The 16464-nt window shown below is 33.4% G+C and overlaps 1 long non-coding RNA gene and 1 pseudogene across 1 annotated transcript; both read left to right on the top strand.

Annotated features, from left to right (window-relative positions):
* Positions 1 to 7822: 7822 nt before the first annotated feature.
* Positions 7823 to 11905, top strand: LOC121214047 (geranylgeranyl pyrophosphate synthase, chloroplastic-like; annotated as a pseudogene).
* A 2178-nt stretch (positions 11906 to 14083) lies between these two features.
* Positions 14084 to 15962, top strand: LOC107903151 (uncharacterized). The gene is made up of 4 exons (XR_001685715.2): positions 14084 to 14620; positions 14750 to 14817; positions 14968 to 15149; positions 15784 to 15962. It is a non-coding gene; the product is annotated as an uncharacterized lncRNA (long non-coding RNA).
* Positions 15963 to 16464: the final 502 nt, after the last annotated feature.

Below are 16464 nucleotides of genomic sequence, written 5' to 3'. Positions count from 1 at the left end.
AAGTGGAATTTGGTAAATTGGGGTTTAAATAATAAATTCAATCACCAAGCTCTGGCCTGTTTGTTTGGGAATTTGGGGAATTTGGGAATTTTTTCGTGTCTAGGGTTTGGGAAGAAGTACCGATCCTGTGTTTGCTTTCTAGTTTGTTCTTCTCATTGTTGAAGAGTTAACATTAACAGTTAACATTCAGGAGGGACATAGGCTTCTAATTTTGTAAGATGCCATAATAAATTGTGGTCGGGGTATTCTTTTGCAAATAATTTGTTATATTTTGTTAACATGTTGCTAAATCGATTATGTGTATTGAAGAAGCAAATCTGTCTTAAAAAATGTGCTCATTATGTATGTATATATTTACGAATGATGGTGACTTGCTCTAATTTGTTTGAAATCGAAATTCATTTTGAATTGCGCTTTCTTGATGCACCAGTAAACTTCGCTGTCAACCGATAATTGCTTGGCATTCTAAGGTTAATCTTTGGGCACTTAATTTGGTTAATTGGCATTTTAACGCTGACAAGTTAAACTTTAGGTTTGGTTTATGAGAGACTGGGTTTGGGGATTAGGCCTCTTTTGGTGGAAATAAAATTACATAACTCACATGTTAAAGTTGTAGCTATTATTCTTATGCATCGTTGGAACAGATATTGAGATTATCTGGTTGCAATATTTTGCAGTGACTACCTGTTCCAGCTTCTGCTTATTGGAGATTCTGGTGTTGGAAAATCTTGTCTTCTTTTGAGATTTGCTGTAAGTTTCTTGACTTACGTTTCCATTTGAAAGCAACTGTCTACATTGTAGACATTTATTTTCATTATCATACATTCTTAGTTTCTTATATGATTGCCCTGAATGTTTATATCCATGTATGATGCTAGATTGTAATAATATTTCATTAAAAAATTGCACTGCATATAACATGTGTCTTGAGAGAGTGAAATGTGCACTTCACGAGTTTGGACATAGGTAGTTGGGGCCTCTGAATCTTGTCACTATATTTAGTTGTATATGAAGATATCAAACATGTGGAATTTTGGATATTTCCAGATGGTTATGCAGGACAAAAAGTTTGGCCTACACTTCTATGAATTGGGGCGAATTTGTCTATTTTTGTGTTTCAAAACATTCATTTTCTTGGATAGCAAGATTATCATTCATGTACTGCAAAGAACAAGTTTTAAAGGTTATTTTTGATTGGAGTATTATTTTTTACTCATGTTTTTAGTATATGGGTTAACAGTAAACTAATTCAGTTGGTAATATTTAGCCACTTTTATGATTTATTTTTAGCAAAAGAGGGGAATTTTTCGCTTATTTTGAACAAGCCTCATTTTTTACAAGAGTTATTACTCATCAAGTTTAAATTTGTACTAACTATTTTGTTTTATTTTATGTCTAACCATTGTAATACATATATAATAAGTAAGTTTTTTCCTCATATTATTACTCTAGTAGCCAAACGAGGCATTATTGTGTAATGATAGCAAAAAAAAGTACCAAACTTGAAAATGTTAATAATGACGACCAAAATTTTAGAAGTTTTAATAACAATAATAATATAAAGGAGAACACATATTCTTGAAAGTTTTAACAACAATAAAAAAAAAGTAATAAATTTATAAGATATTGACATTGATTTATTTTTATTTAGTTATAGAATATTTAAAAGCATAATAAAAGTTTTATTAAAAATTTAAAAGCAATGGGTTTTGTTTTAGGTTTTAAATGGGTTTATATATTAAAACAATTAAGTTTTTTTTTAATTTTTCAATCTGCAGTACCTTATCACTGATAATTTGCATGGTATTTATTGCTCTACATGATGTTGCTGTCAATCTCTACATGCATATGGGCACCAATTCGAGCAGTAATACCCATCTCTAATTACATAATTTAGTTAATTAATATTATACATAACTGACAACTTACATAACTTATAACTTACAACTTACATAACTTACATTTTTTTAATTATTCATAAATTACATAACATACATTAATATAATACATAAATTACATAACTTAATTAATTAATTAATATTATACATAAATTACATAACTTAATTAATTAATATTATACATAAATTACATAACTTAATTTTATGTTATTATACATAACTTACATTAATATTATACATAAATTACATAACTTAATTAATTAATATACATAAGTTACATAACTTACATTAATATGATACATAAATTACATAACTTAGTTAATTAATATTATACATAACTTACAACTTACAACTTACATAACTTACATTTTTTTGATTATTCATAAATTACCTAACTTAATTAGTTAATATACATAAATTACATAACTTAATTAATTAATTAATATTATACATAAATTACATAACTTAGTTAATTAATATTATACATAATTTACAACTTACATAACTTACAATTTTTTAATTATTCGTAAATTACATAACTTACTTAATTTTCATAATAAATAACTTACATAACTTACAACTTACATAACTTATACGACATACATAACTTACATAGCATAATTTGACTAATACACAACTTACATAATTTTCATAATAAATAACTTACATAATACATAACTTACGTAGCTTAGTTATACTTATTCCTAAATCCTAAACCCGTGCAATTTATTCTCAAGATTAGGCTTCAAGAAATAAGAAATGGACCGGTCTTGGATGAATTTGTCAAGGGTAAGCGACGGTTATCGAAATGGAGTACAAACTTTTCTAGATTTTGCATTTCAATATGCAAGCCAAGAGAACATGATTCTTTGCCCGTGTAAGAAGTGTGTCAACATAAACTGGCATTATCGTGAAGTTGTATACGAGCATCTAATTGTTGATGGGTTTGTTCGTGGTTATAAACAATGGTTTTTTCATGGAGAATGCCCGCCTAGTACTTCCTCTTCAAGGATGGATGTATCTTATGATAGTACTGCCTACCACCAGTCTGTTAGAGGGGATGACATGGAAGGGATGTTGCGTGAAGCATTTAATATTCAGAGTCATGGTTTACAGTCGTTCCCACCTGACTTTCTGCCATCTGATGATTGTAATCTCGGTGGAAATGCTGGTGCCCAACCCGGAAGAAGTGTACATCATGAAGAGCCGAATGGAGAAGCGGCAAAGTTCTACGCGCTACTTAATGAGATGAACGAAGAACTATATGAGGGATCAAAATTTTCAAAAATGTCATTCTGCATTCGTCTTTTCCAGTTAAAATGTTTTGGGAGGGTGGATCGGGAACTCATTGACAATGCTGTTAGAGTTTTTGAGAGAAATGTTTCCGTTTGCAAAAATCCATCAGTCTTGCAAAGATATGAAGAAAATTATAAAAGACTTAGGTCTTGGGTGCAACAAAATCCATAGTTGCCCGAATGATTGCATGTTGTATTAGGGTGATCGGAGAAACCAACAGTGCTGTCATGTATGCTGCGAATCCCGTTGGATAATAGAAACACAGAAGATGGGAACGACGATGAAAACGATGCACAGCCAAGAAAGAAGCCGGTCAAGATTTTGCGGTATTTTCCGCTGATACCAAGGCTTCAAAGGCTTTTCATGTCATCAAAGACAGCGAAGTCAATGACGTAGCATCATGAAGGACGAACTGATGATTGATTATTAAGGCATCCGGCAGATTCTTTGGCTTGGAAATCATTTGACAATAAATTTCCAAGCTTTGCAAGCGATCCAAGGAGTGTGAGGCTTGGCCTAGCATCTGATGGATTTAATCCTTACAAGATCATGAGTACTGCATACAGTACTTGGCCAGTAGTGCTTGTTCCTTACAATCTGCCTCCGTGGATTTGCATGAAGCAATCTTCCCTTATCTTATCTATGATTATCCCTGGAGAGAAAGGGCCCGGGAATGATATCGACATTTATTTACAGCCACTTATTGAAGAGTTAAAACAATTATGGGTTGGTGTCGAGACATACGATGTGCTGAGAAAGGAGAACTTTAATTTACGTGCAGCTTTGATGTGGACCATTAATGACTTCCCCGCTTATGCCAATTTATCCGGTTGGAGTACCAAGGGTCGTTATGCGTGCCCTTGTTGTGCTGTACAAACATGTTCGCAATGGTTATACAATGGGAAGAAGTTCTCTTACATGGGACATCGTCGGTGGTTACCGGAAAATCATAGATTTAGATTTCAGAGTTCGGCATTTGACGGTACTGAAGAGTTCAGAGAAGCTCCTTCGCAGACAAGTGGATTTGAAATCTTGTTAATGTTCGAAGATATGAATTTCAGTTATGGGAAGATGAATCAACCGGCAAACACGCAAAGAAATAGAAGATCAAATGATGAAGCTGATGATAACTCCGATGAAGAGGATGATCCTAATGAGGCGGACTCGTGGAAGAAAAGAAGTATTTTTTTTGAGTTGCCTTATTGGGAGCACCACCTTTTACGACACAATCTTGATGTTATGCATATTGAGAAAAATGTCTGCGAGAACATTGTCTGTACAGTTTTGAATGTAGACGGAAAATCAAAAGACAATCTTCAGAGTCGACTTGATTTAGTTCAGATGGGAATTCGACCTGATCTTCATCCGAATCCACTTCCGAATGGTAAATATCGGTTGCCGCCTTCTATTTTCTCAATGTCGAAGACAGAAAAAGAAGTGTTCTACATTGTGTTGAAGGATATAAAGGTTCCAGATGCGTATGCATCTAATATATCTCCATGTGTTAGTGTTAAAGATCGAAGACTATATTCGCTAAAATCACATGACTATCACATCTTGATGCAAGATTTACTGCCAGTTGCTCTACGATGTTGTATTTCAAAGAAGGTGACGTCTTATATAATTGAACTATCCAATATAATGAAAGTCATTTGTGGCAAAGTTTTGGATGTTCAAGAACTTCAGAAGGTACAGGATCGAGCCGCTTTAACTTTATGCAACATGGAGAAAATCTTCCCACTTTCCTTCTTCACTATTATGGTTCACTTGATAATCCATCTCCCACATGAAGCAATTCTTGGCAGACCCATTTTCTATCGATGGATGTATCCCATAGAAAGGTGTTAATTACAATTTTTAAAGTTTTCCTTCATTCACCTATGTATTTTTGGTTACAACTTTTGATAACGTTGTATACCGTGTTTAGGTTCCTATCCAAATTAAAGTCTTATTGCCGCAACAAGCGTTATCCAGAAGGATCGATTGCTGAAGGCTACTTGGCAGAGGAATGTATGACCTTCTGTTCAAGATATTTGGAAGATGTTGAAACAAGGTTGAACAGACCAAATAGAAATGCTGGACCCACGGATCATAACTTTGCCGATACTTATTTGTTCCAAAGTTTTGGAGAACCAATCGGTAAAGTTGAAATTACAGAATTAGATGATTTATCGTGGGTTCAAGTACATCGATATGTTCTGTTTCACCACGAATCAATGGAACCTTTACGCAAGTAAGTTCTAGAAATTTGATAAATATTCATCGTTTAAAAATTGTTTATAGTCTAACAAACTGAACATATTTTTAACATAGTGAGTACAAACAAATATTGAGATCTCATTCGCGCTCCCGAAGAACACAACATCGAGATATCAATAAGTTGTTTACAGAATCTTTTCATGCATGGTTAAGCCAAACAGTATGTAATTGGAGCTTTCACCGACAAATAATAATATTTACTCAAAACATTTTTAATTACTCAGTTTACTTTCCATTCAATAGGTTTGGAGTGGGAAGAACGTCACTGAAGAAGTTAAATTGCTTTCCCAAGGTCCAAATCGGGTGGTTAAAAGATATAGTGCGTTCCTCATAAACGGATTCAGATTTCATACAAAATATCGCGAGAGATTGAGGAGAACGCAAAATTGTGGAATAGTGGTTAATTCCTCAATTACAAGTTATGCTAGTGCTAGGGACAATAATCCTGTGGAGGGAAATGTGGAATATTTTGGACTTCTTACTGACATAATTGAGTTGGATTACTATGGCAAATGGAAAGTTGTCTTATTTCGAGGTGATTGGGCCGATGTTAATACTGCACGTGGAATCAAGCAAGATCAATTTGGTTTCACAATGGTAAACTTTGATCGATTGATTCACACAGGACAACAATTGATTGATGAGCCGTATGTATTTTCTTCTCAAGTCAAACAAGTTTTTTACTCAAAAGACTCAACTGATGAGGGTTGGTACGTTGTACTCCGTAACATCCCTAGAGACTTGTTTGACATGGGCAGTGGAAGTAGAGATGACATTGACGACAGAACACAAACTTTGCCATTTCCAGAACAGAACTTAAATTAAAACATCCCTGGTACTAGTAAACAATTTCAATGGGTCCGCCAGGATACGGATGAAGAGACTTACGAATTATAATGTAGTAAGCTTTTACGATTATCTAATTACATCTACGAATGATGATATTTCAACTATTTTATATGGGATATTATTGTTGTAATTGTATACTAAGTTTTCAACTAATTTATTTGTATTGCAGATAAAATGCCTAGAAGAAAAGTGTGATCGCACCGCATTGTTCAAGGTACTCCAAACTCGGCGGAAACAAATAGCACTGAACAACAGACTGCTATTGGATCTTCGAATGTTCCGGTTACACCTGAGGAACCTATAGAAGTTCAAAGTAATTTAACATTTAATTTACATGTGTGTTGACTTCTTGTTTGTTTTTTTTTTTAAATTTCGTATATTACAATACTTTTATTTTTCAGATGAAACTGGTGGGACGCGGAGAGGTCGCGGACGTACGGTATTGAGCGATTTATACGACCTAGATCCAGTCGAGCGTGTCCAAGTATCCAGTAATAGCTTTGGTCAGCCTGTTGGATCAGAAGCTCGCCTTTTAGCAGGATACATGGGCATTCTAGCACGGAATGCAAATATGTTGCCAATTAACTTCGAGTCATGGCATAAAGTGCCCGAGAGTAACAAGAATCAAGCTCTCGATAACATTAAGGTAACAAAACGTGTATGTCATTTATAATACTTGGGTTTAAGTTTCGTTTACATTTACTTTCTTAAGTTGTGTTTTTTGTAGGCGAGATTTACTCTAGAGGTCTCTGATGCTTATGTAAAGAAGGCATTGGGAAAAAGATGGAGAGACCATAAGAGCACTTTAAAGAAAAACTATTTTAAGACAAAAACAACACTGGATGAGAGATTACAAAATGTCCCGCCGGGAATGCTGAGGTACCAGTGGGAAGAGGTCGTTAGATTTTGGGCTTCAAAGAAAGGAGATGTATGTGTAACTTATAAAATTTTAAAATTATTTTGGTGTATAGTATTTCCTAATTAATGTACTAATAATTTCATAATGTAGGATCGTGAAGAAGTTGGAAAAAAAAGTAGGCAGCAACAAAAATTCACTCATACAGCTGGGTCGAAAAGTTTTGCGTGTGTAGCTCATGCAGAGGTAGTTTCAATTTTTATATATTGGAGGATGATAACTACTTACTTACATTAATATTTTTACTATTGTATTGTAGGAACTGTCGTCCGGTCAAAAAGTTAGACGCCTTCAACTTTTTGACATTACACATAGGAAGAAAGATGGAAACCCTATGACTCCTGAAGCTGCAGAAATTATGGTACGTTTGCTTAATTAATACAATTTCACTTGTTTTAATTATTTATAGTGTTTATTTTCTAATGATTTATTTCATTTATTGTAATGCAAATATTGTTAAGTTATGTTGCATTCGGTTTTTTAATATATATTGCGTTCCTAACTATTTGATTTATTTTTTAGGAAAAATTAAAGGATAAAAAGGCGGAGTACGAAGCGATTGCTTCCAGTGATAGTTCTGTTCATATTTACGACATTGATAACCGGATTATCACTGAAGTTTTGGGTCCTGAAAGGTATGGTCGGGTTCGATTTCGAGGATCTTTTGTTAACCCATCCCAATTTTTTAGATCTAGCTCGCAACAATATATGCCTTCGGGGAGTCGAGCTGAAGCTGAAGTTCAGAGGTTAAGAGACCAGATGGCTTGTATGCAAGCGACAACAATTGAGCAAATTACACAACTTAAAGCGGAGACAACATCGAGAGAAGTTGAGGTTCAAAAAAGATATGAAGAACTCCAGCTACAACTGAAAGCAGATGCAGCAGCGAGAGAAGCTGAGGTTCAACGAAAGTATGAAGAACTCCAGCAGCAGCTTAAAGCAGATGCGGCAGCAAGAGAAGCAGAGGCGGCAGTGAGAGAAGTACAGGCTGCAGCGAGGGAAGCAGAGGCTAAAGCGAGGGAAGCAGAGGCTGCAGCGAGGGAAGCAGAGCAACGTCAAAAGTTCGATGAACTCCAGCAGCAGCTTCAGAGTATGATGAAGATGTTTCAGCAGTCGCAACAGCCGCCGTCTTAGACTATCGTGTAAATATACTTCGATTTTGACTTTTAATTATCATTTTAACTTTTAACATTTTTGTAAGAATAATACGATTTTTATTTTATTTATTGATATTTATTATATTATTTGTTTAATATATTGATTTATTACTTTTGGCTGGTTTAGATATGATTTCTTTTGATTTGTTTTTACAGGAGGGCTGAAAATATAAAAAAATTTATTTTACAAATCTGCCAAATTTAGTGGCGTTTTTTAAAAAAAACGCCACTAAAGGTGTTGGCCTTTAGTGGCGTTTTTGGCCAAAGCGCCGCTAAAGATAAGGGGCTTTAGCGGCGTTTGTGGAAAAAGCGCCACTAAAGATCATAGTCTTTAGTGGCGTTTTTGGTCAAAGCGCCGCTAAAGATCAGGGTCTATTGCGGCGTTTGAAGGGAAAGCGCCGCTAATGACCCTAATCTTTAGTGGCGTTTTTGGGAGAAGCGCCGCTAAAGATAAGGATCTTTAGCGGCGCTTCCACTAAAGCGCCGCTAAAGGTCTTAGTCTTCAGCAGCGTTTGTGCAAGATGCGCCGCTAAAGATCAGGGTCTTTAGCGGCATTTTTTCTAAAACGCCGCTAAAGTTAGCGGCGCATTCATTAGCGGCGTCTGTTGCGGCGCTTTTTAAAGCGCCGCTAAAAGTATCTGCGGCGTTAAAAAGCGCCGCTAAAGGCCTAAAAAAGCGCCGCTAAAAGCCTGTTTTGGTGTAGTGTTACTTAAGAAAATCCCTCCCCACAAACTCTTTGTATAATGGCTTCCTAAACTATTCATAGTGTGAATTGTCTTCATCCTATCATCTCTCTATACTCATATGGTGCAAACTACCATTACAAATAGGGATGAAGTCAGAAATTTTGTTTAAGTGGGACCGAGATAAGATTATAAAATTTGAGTGGCCAAAGCTAAAAAATTTATATTAAAAATACTTAAATTAAATTATAAATTTTCGAAAGAGCTAGAGTCGTATTTTTTTTTCATTTAATCAAAAGTTAAAAAAAGACTAAATTAATTCTTTTAATTTTTGAGAGGAGGTATAAAATAATTTTCTCATTGAACCTAAAGATATCAAGACCCCTACCTGCCTCTTTAGCTACGCACTAGTCACAAACAACTCCTATTTTTTCATTGTTGTAACGCTATATAACAAGCAACATCAAGATATCTCATCTATCTTCAACATCGAAATATCTCCTGTTTCATAACTGAGATACATCACCTGCCTTCATCTGCTTCAAAATTTATCAGCTTGGGTCTTGAAATCCATAAGCACGAAAGCTTGCAACAAGAGTAAGTTAGTCAAAAATCGTGGCAACCTCGGTATGAAGACATTGCAAGTTTCATGCTGTAATTCCAGCTTTCAAATCGTGAGCAATCATTATATGTTCCCATACTGGACTTGCTGACGTGATTGTTGTTGCTTTAGAGTTAATCACACTTTACATTAGCCATTTGTGTATGGACAATTTCTTTTTGTCAAAATCAAGGTATCTATTACTAGTAGCAATGATCACTGATCACTTTAACCCCGATCAGATATTCTACCGACATGTCCGGACCATGACTTGACTTAGAACTTAAAATAATTTAACTCACCCTAAATTCGAACTCAAACTCGAAAATTAATTGTATACCCAACCCTGATTTGACTTAGCCTGAATTCAAATTTTTTTATTTAAAATTGTGATTAATTAAATTAAAAAAATATTTATAAAAACATGCCTAGTTGACTAAGTAAAAAAAAATATTGCACCATAGAGGAAAAAAATAAGGAACGAAAATTAGAGGGATACTAGGAAAAATAAATTGAAATGAGAGGGGAAAAGAAACTAGCGTGAAATGGGAGTAAATGTGGTAAAATGATGTTGGTAGTGATAAAATTTAAAGATTTTTTAACTTAATTAATAGTCGGGGTGATTTCTGGCTAAACCTGACCCGAACCTGCCACGAAACCTGATATCAAGAAAAAAACCTGATTCTATTAGGTCAGATCGAAACTTGTTTGTTTCGGGTTTTTTTTATGTCATCCTACTATTTTCTTTGTTGCAGGTGCTCTTTAAAGAGGTAAACGTCTGGTAATGAAATATGCTCTATTCTCATGGGCAGAGATCTAATCTCCCATTTCATAATTAAAGGATAAGATAAACAATAACGGATTAACTAAATTTATGATTAAGCTAAGCAAAACAATAACAGATTTTGATCGGAATCTTATCTCAATCTTATAACTTGCGTTTAGGGCTACGTTTCAACGATAAATTAAACAAAGTTTTTATCGGAATCTTATCTCGAAAATAAAACCAAACTTCTACTTATGGTCGACCCATTTTAAGAGATCAGATTTTGGGACAAATTAAACATATTAAATTAGATCACATCAATTAAATTATTTTTATTACTAAAAAGAACTTTAGGCTGGCGAGCATGTTAATTATTCCCTTACAATAAGGTCCTTAACCAGCAAGCCTGGCTAGCCATATTCAAATTTGTTTAATTTCATGTTGAAATATGAAATTTAATGATAATAAAACGGGACGGGTTGATGTGGAATTTATGGGCGATTCAGGTTTTTCCATCTTTATAAATAACACTTAGTTCAACAATGGCATTACATACCAATTCAAAAGCTTCATTATGCAAGGCAGTCCATTTCAAGGATTCGAATTTGAAGCATACATGGCCATGAAGGCCAAAAAGATTAACAAAATGCTTGATGTAGCAATACCATTGCGACATCCATTAAAAATTAATGAAGCAATGAGGTACTCTCTTCTAGCTGGTGGCAAACGTGTACGTCCCATTCTTTGTATTGCTTCATGTGAACTAGTGGGAGGTGATGAATCTTTAGCAATGCCAATAGCTTGAGCTATAGAAATGATACGTACAGCATCATTAATCCATGATGACCTTCCTTGTATGGACAACGATGATCTTCGAAGAGGTAAACCAACAAACCACAAAGTTTTCGGTGAATCAACCGCCGTTCTTGCTGGCGATGCACTTCTTTCCCTTGCTTTCGAATACATTGCTTGTAACACAAATAACGTTTCACCAGATCGTTTGGTTTGAGTTTTTTCCGAGTTAAGTTCAGCAATAGGGTCAAAAGGGCTTGTGGCGGGTCAAATTATGGATATTGAGAGTGAAGGAAAAGCAGTGAGCTTGAAAGAATTAGAGTACATTCATGTTCATAAAACAGCTAAGCTATTAGAAGCTTGTGTTGTTTGTGGTGTAATAATAGGGGGTGGAAATGATAATGATATTGAAAAGGTTAGGATATATGCAAGGTGTATAGGGTTGTTATTTCAAGTGGTGGATGATATTTTGGGTGTGACTAAGTCATCAATGGAGTTGGGGAAGACAGCAGGCAAGGACTTGGTTAGTAATAAGGCAACTTATCCAAAGGTGATGGGTATTGATGAGGCTAAAAATTTTGCTTACCATTTGATGAATCAAGCTGCTCAACAGCTTGCTTGTTTTGATACTGCAAAGGCTGCTCCATTGTATCATTTGGCATATTATATTGCTAATCGACAGAACTAATTACTTGTATTTATTAATATGTAATTGGAATAAAAGTTTGTTGATGTAACCTTTGAGTATGAGTTTTATGTAGGTAAAAGCATCATGCATATCTTTATATTATGACTTAAATAGTATTTCGCTCCCTCTATTAATAAAACGAGCAAATTAGTTCTTGTTCAAATTGTATTTTGCCTCATCTATTAATAAAACGAGAAAATTAGTTCTCGTACATTAGATCAAAGAGCAAATTGGTCATTTTTATTATAAAATCCATCTATTTGTATTGTTAAAAACTAATGTGGCTAATAGATTAACTAAAGTGACACAAGACGAGTCACGTGTACTTCATGTTGACATATAAGGACTAATTTTTAATAATAGAAATGGATGGAATTTTTAAAAGAGGGACCGGTTTACTCTTTTATCTAATAAACAATGACTAATTTGCTCTTTTTTTTAGTAAAGGGGGCAAAACGCAATCCGACCCCTAGTACAAGAGCCTTCATTTTACTTTTAGTGTTTTATGTACTATTAGTAAATAATAGTATAACATCTTATCATTAAATAAAATAAAAAATGGTGGAATATTTATAAATAAATACTAATAATTTTATTTTTACATAATTAATTATAACTATTATAAATAAATACTAAAAACTCTAGCAGATTTAGTTCTCAAGTTTATTGTGATAATATTCTTCATCGATTCCAATTACTCTAGAAGTTTTAGGTCTCAAGTTTATGGTGATAATTCTCTTCACCGATTTCAATTTTACAGAATATTTCATGTAAGGATAATATAATTTTTGGCTCCTGAACTTGACAACTGAATCGCCTTGCTATATGTACTTTTTTATCCACTTTGATGTCTGAATTTGGTAACTAGATTCATTTTGGTCCCTAAACTTTAACAATATAAAAGTTTAGTCTCTAATATTGTGCCACATCATCACTTGAAAATTTTATACAATATTAAAATTTTGGACTGTGGCTTGTGGTTTTCGGATTTGGGTTTTATGCATGCAGTATTCAAACACATTGATTATATATGTTAACCGGAAAATGCATGTTACTCGACCTGATTAAAATCTAACATAAATAGTATTTTTTCACTGTTTTGAAAGATAAAGAAATTTTGTAAAACAAAGTGACAAACAACGAGTTTCTAAAAACACCACTATAAATAATAAAAATGAGACTTAAAGAATAGATGGCTCAATAGATGAACATTTTTCAAACTAATTCAAGTGCAACCGCAGTTTTCCAAAATGAGTTGAATTAGTGTTTTTATGGTCTGAAGGTTTACTTAGTCATTTCGATAGTTAGTGTAGTCTTCACGATCTGGCTATAACGTCTAGGCTTGGTTAGGGAGGCTACAATAAGGTATCTTTTTCCTTTTTTTATTTCCCATTACATTACAAGAAAAGCATTCACTTTCTTATTCCTGTTTGAAGCTTCCCATGTTTTCAATTTTATCACTACCCATTGTCTTTCTTCTTGTTTGAAGGAAGATGTTGACTTGATGTAGATGTTGAATCTTTGATCTTGTGGTCAAGAAAATTTCCAAGCATATAAACTATTTGTTTCTATTATATCAATAATCAACTAATTTGAAAAATCATACTTGTATTATTAAAAAATTATACAAGATTGGAATGCTGGGTTTGCTTGTAATTTCATCATCTCTTTTTCCATCCATTTTTTTAAATTTAATGGTATTAATAATTAAATTTGAATTTTAAATTCGAAAAATAAAAAGACTAAATTCCTAAAAGTAAAAATACAAAGATTAAATTTCAAAAACACTTTAAATTTACTCTATAATTTAACCCCAAAAAATTAACTCAACCTAAATCTGATAACAACTATACTAATTAAATTATAAAATTAATTTCCAATAAAAAAAATAAATCCAGTTCATTTACTGTTTCTTATTAATTAGAAACCAAACATGGCTGATACCTAATTTAATTCAATTAAATGTTAAAGAAAAGTAGATAAAATCTAACACCCAACCTATAAAACCAACGGTTGAAAATATGTGATTTATTATATGTCACTTCAAGCATGGGTTAGGTATATGTAATTTAAGTAAAATCTATATTTTTCTAAAAAAAAAGTGATTTATTATTTTTGATGATTGAGTTTTAGTTTGATTGTATTAGCGTTGTTGTCAATGTAGGAGGACGTGAGTTCGAGCGCGTTAAAACGCCACAAAAAATTGAGCTTTGGTTTGTTAAATTTTGTCAAGTGATTCGCTTTAATGGTTAAGTGCTTTAGATATATGTTTGAAGTCATATGTTCAAATCTCGCTTTTTGAAATTTTTGCTATTTTTGTTTCTATTCCTATCTCTGTTTATTAGGCTTAAATTTTATTTTTACAAAATTTGCGCTAAGAATGATCCAGCTAGCTTAGTGGTAAGGAGTCAGCTTATATTTGGGTTTTGAGTTGGATTTTATTTTATTATTTTTATTTTATTTTGAAATTAAAAAAAAAAAAGATTTCTCAAAAACTTTCCCCACTTCGCACATTCCTTCTTTTCTCCCTATTCTGTTCACTTTGTTTCTCTTTCCTTTTCACGTGGATTCTAGGAAAGGAAGGTCTTCGAATTTTCTTTCTTCCTTTCTTGATTTTGTTTCCCAAAATTTTCTTTGTGTTCTTGACTTGTTGTTCTTGTGGTACTCAATTTCGGTGGTGGGTGTTGATTGAATTGTTTGTAACTCGATTCTTGAGTAAGTACTGTTGATATTTGTTTATTCTATTACTGAAAATTTTCCTTTCATTATTTGTTTTTTTTTTATTTTTGCTAAGTTGGGGTTTAAGTATTGCGTTTTCTGTTATTAATTTTTTGGGATATCTAGGTGAAGGTCACGGAACGATTAATCCACTGGAGGATTAAGGCTTGTGAAGGTGTTTTGTACGTCCAAGGGTAAGGGATTTATGCCAATTTGGAACTGTTGTGGCTGTTTGGGTTAATGGTTTTGTGGGTTGGATTGATATTTTAGGAAAATCGAGGAGTTTATCCTCTCAAATCGATTCATTATTGTTGGCTAATTCGTTAAGTGTATTATGTTTTTAGGTGCTGTTATACTCGTTTTTGGAATTTACATCGGAAAACTTCCAGATGTGTAACGAAAACTCGAAAAATAGTAAACAACTGAAAGCTGAAAAATTGGACTATCGATGCCACATGGTCTAGGTCAATTGGGCCGTGTGGGCCACACAGGCGTGTGAGCCCAAAATTTGAAATTTATCCCTAAGGTTGTAATCATCGTATGAATCGAATATAGCCCTTCCATAGGGTCCGTATGGTACAAATTGGTCTATAAATCATGATTTTTGATGCTCTGTTAGTGTTAAATATGATTTATGAACGCATGAGTAGTATGTTATATGTGATAGCATGATCTGTTATATGTTAATATTATCTGAATCTGATGTGTAAAGCATGCATGTAATACACATATATGATATTTGTTTAGTTCTACATATGCATTGGGGTGGGATTATAATTATGGAGGAAGTGTGAGCAGTTTAATTTATCTACCGTATTTGGTGGCTCAGCCACATATATCTGTTTCAGGTGGGTTATGACATTTTGATCAGGGGGTTAGTCTGCATATATTCTATAAAGTGACATATGATCACTTAGCGGTGTGTGGGGCTGGATAGGTATTTAATATCCTAATTAGTGTTTAGGGATGGTCGGAGATGGTGTGTAGTGGATAGGGGTAGGATTTGAATCTATATCTATTATGCATTTGAATCTGTATCTGCTATGCATTGATGTCTATATCAGTTCCGTAATCTATTTAAGCATGTGTATCTGATTTATTGTGTGTATTGAGTTATACACTGAGCTCGTAAGCTCACTCTCTGATTTTTTGATTCTCAGGTAACCCTCAGACATAAGACGGATCGGTGTGGCGAGAGCTCGGTTTTACATATTTGCTTTGCATTTCCTTAACTTTTGTCCTACTTAATCTAATTTCGTTCTGTTGGACTATTTCGAAATTTGGGACTGTTTCGGATTTTTGGGACTGCTTTTAAATCCAATTTTATTTTTATTTTTCATTTAGAACCATTAAAACGTTTTAGATGATATCAAATCTTTCTGCAAATGATGGACTTCAAAATCAAATCGTGTTTTCCAAAATTTAATTAAATTAAGAAATTCCACTGCAAAACTAAGTGATTTTAAAGTGATCATCAGCAAAACTAATACATTATTTAAAGGGAAGTTTTCCTCAATCAAACTGGAGTTTTATTCACTCCATGTTGGCTTTAATTATTTTACTGTTTCAAAATAGTTTTTGGATTTTCGAACGAATTTAGATAACAACTCCGGATCTGATCATAACGTTTAGGTTAGGTTTGGGGTGTTACAAGATAATTCTATACATTGTGTCAAAAAGAACAGATATGATTAAAACATATAAAAAAATTGTTCAAAAAAATTTGTAATTATTTGCTCAATTTTATTAATTTTTATTAGTGAAAAGTGTTAGCGTCACTTCAATTGTACTTATCTACTCAATTTTAAATATTATAAAGATTAAATTACCTCATTATTTTC

The sequence above is a fragment of the Gossypium hirsutum genome, chromosome D01 (assembly GCF_007990345.1).
Source record: "Gossypium hirsutum isolate 1008001.06 chromosome D01, Gossypium_hirsutum_v2.1, whole genome shotgun sequence".
NCBI lineage: Eukaryota > Viridiplantae > Streptophyta > Magnoliopsida > Malvales > Malvaceae > Gossypium > Gossypium hirsutum.
This window is presented reverse-complemented; position numbering and strand designations above follow the sequence as displayed.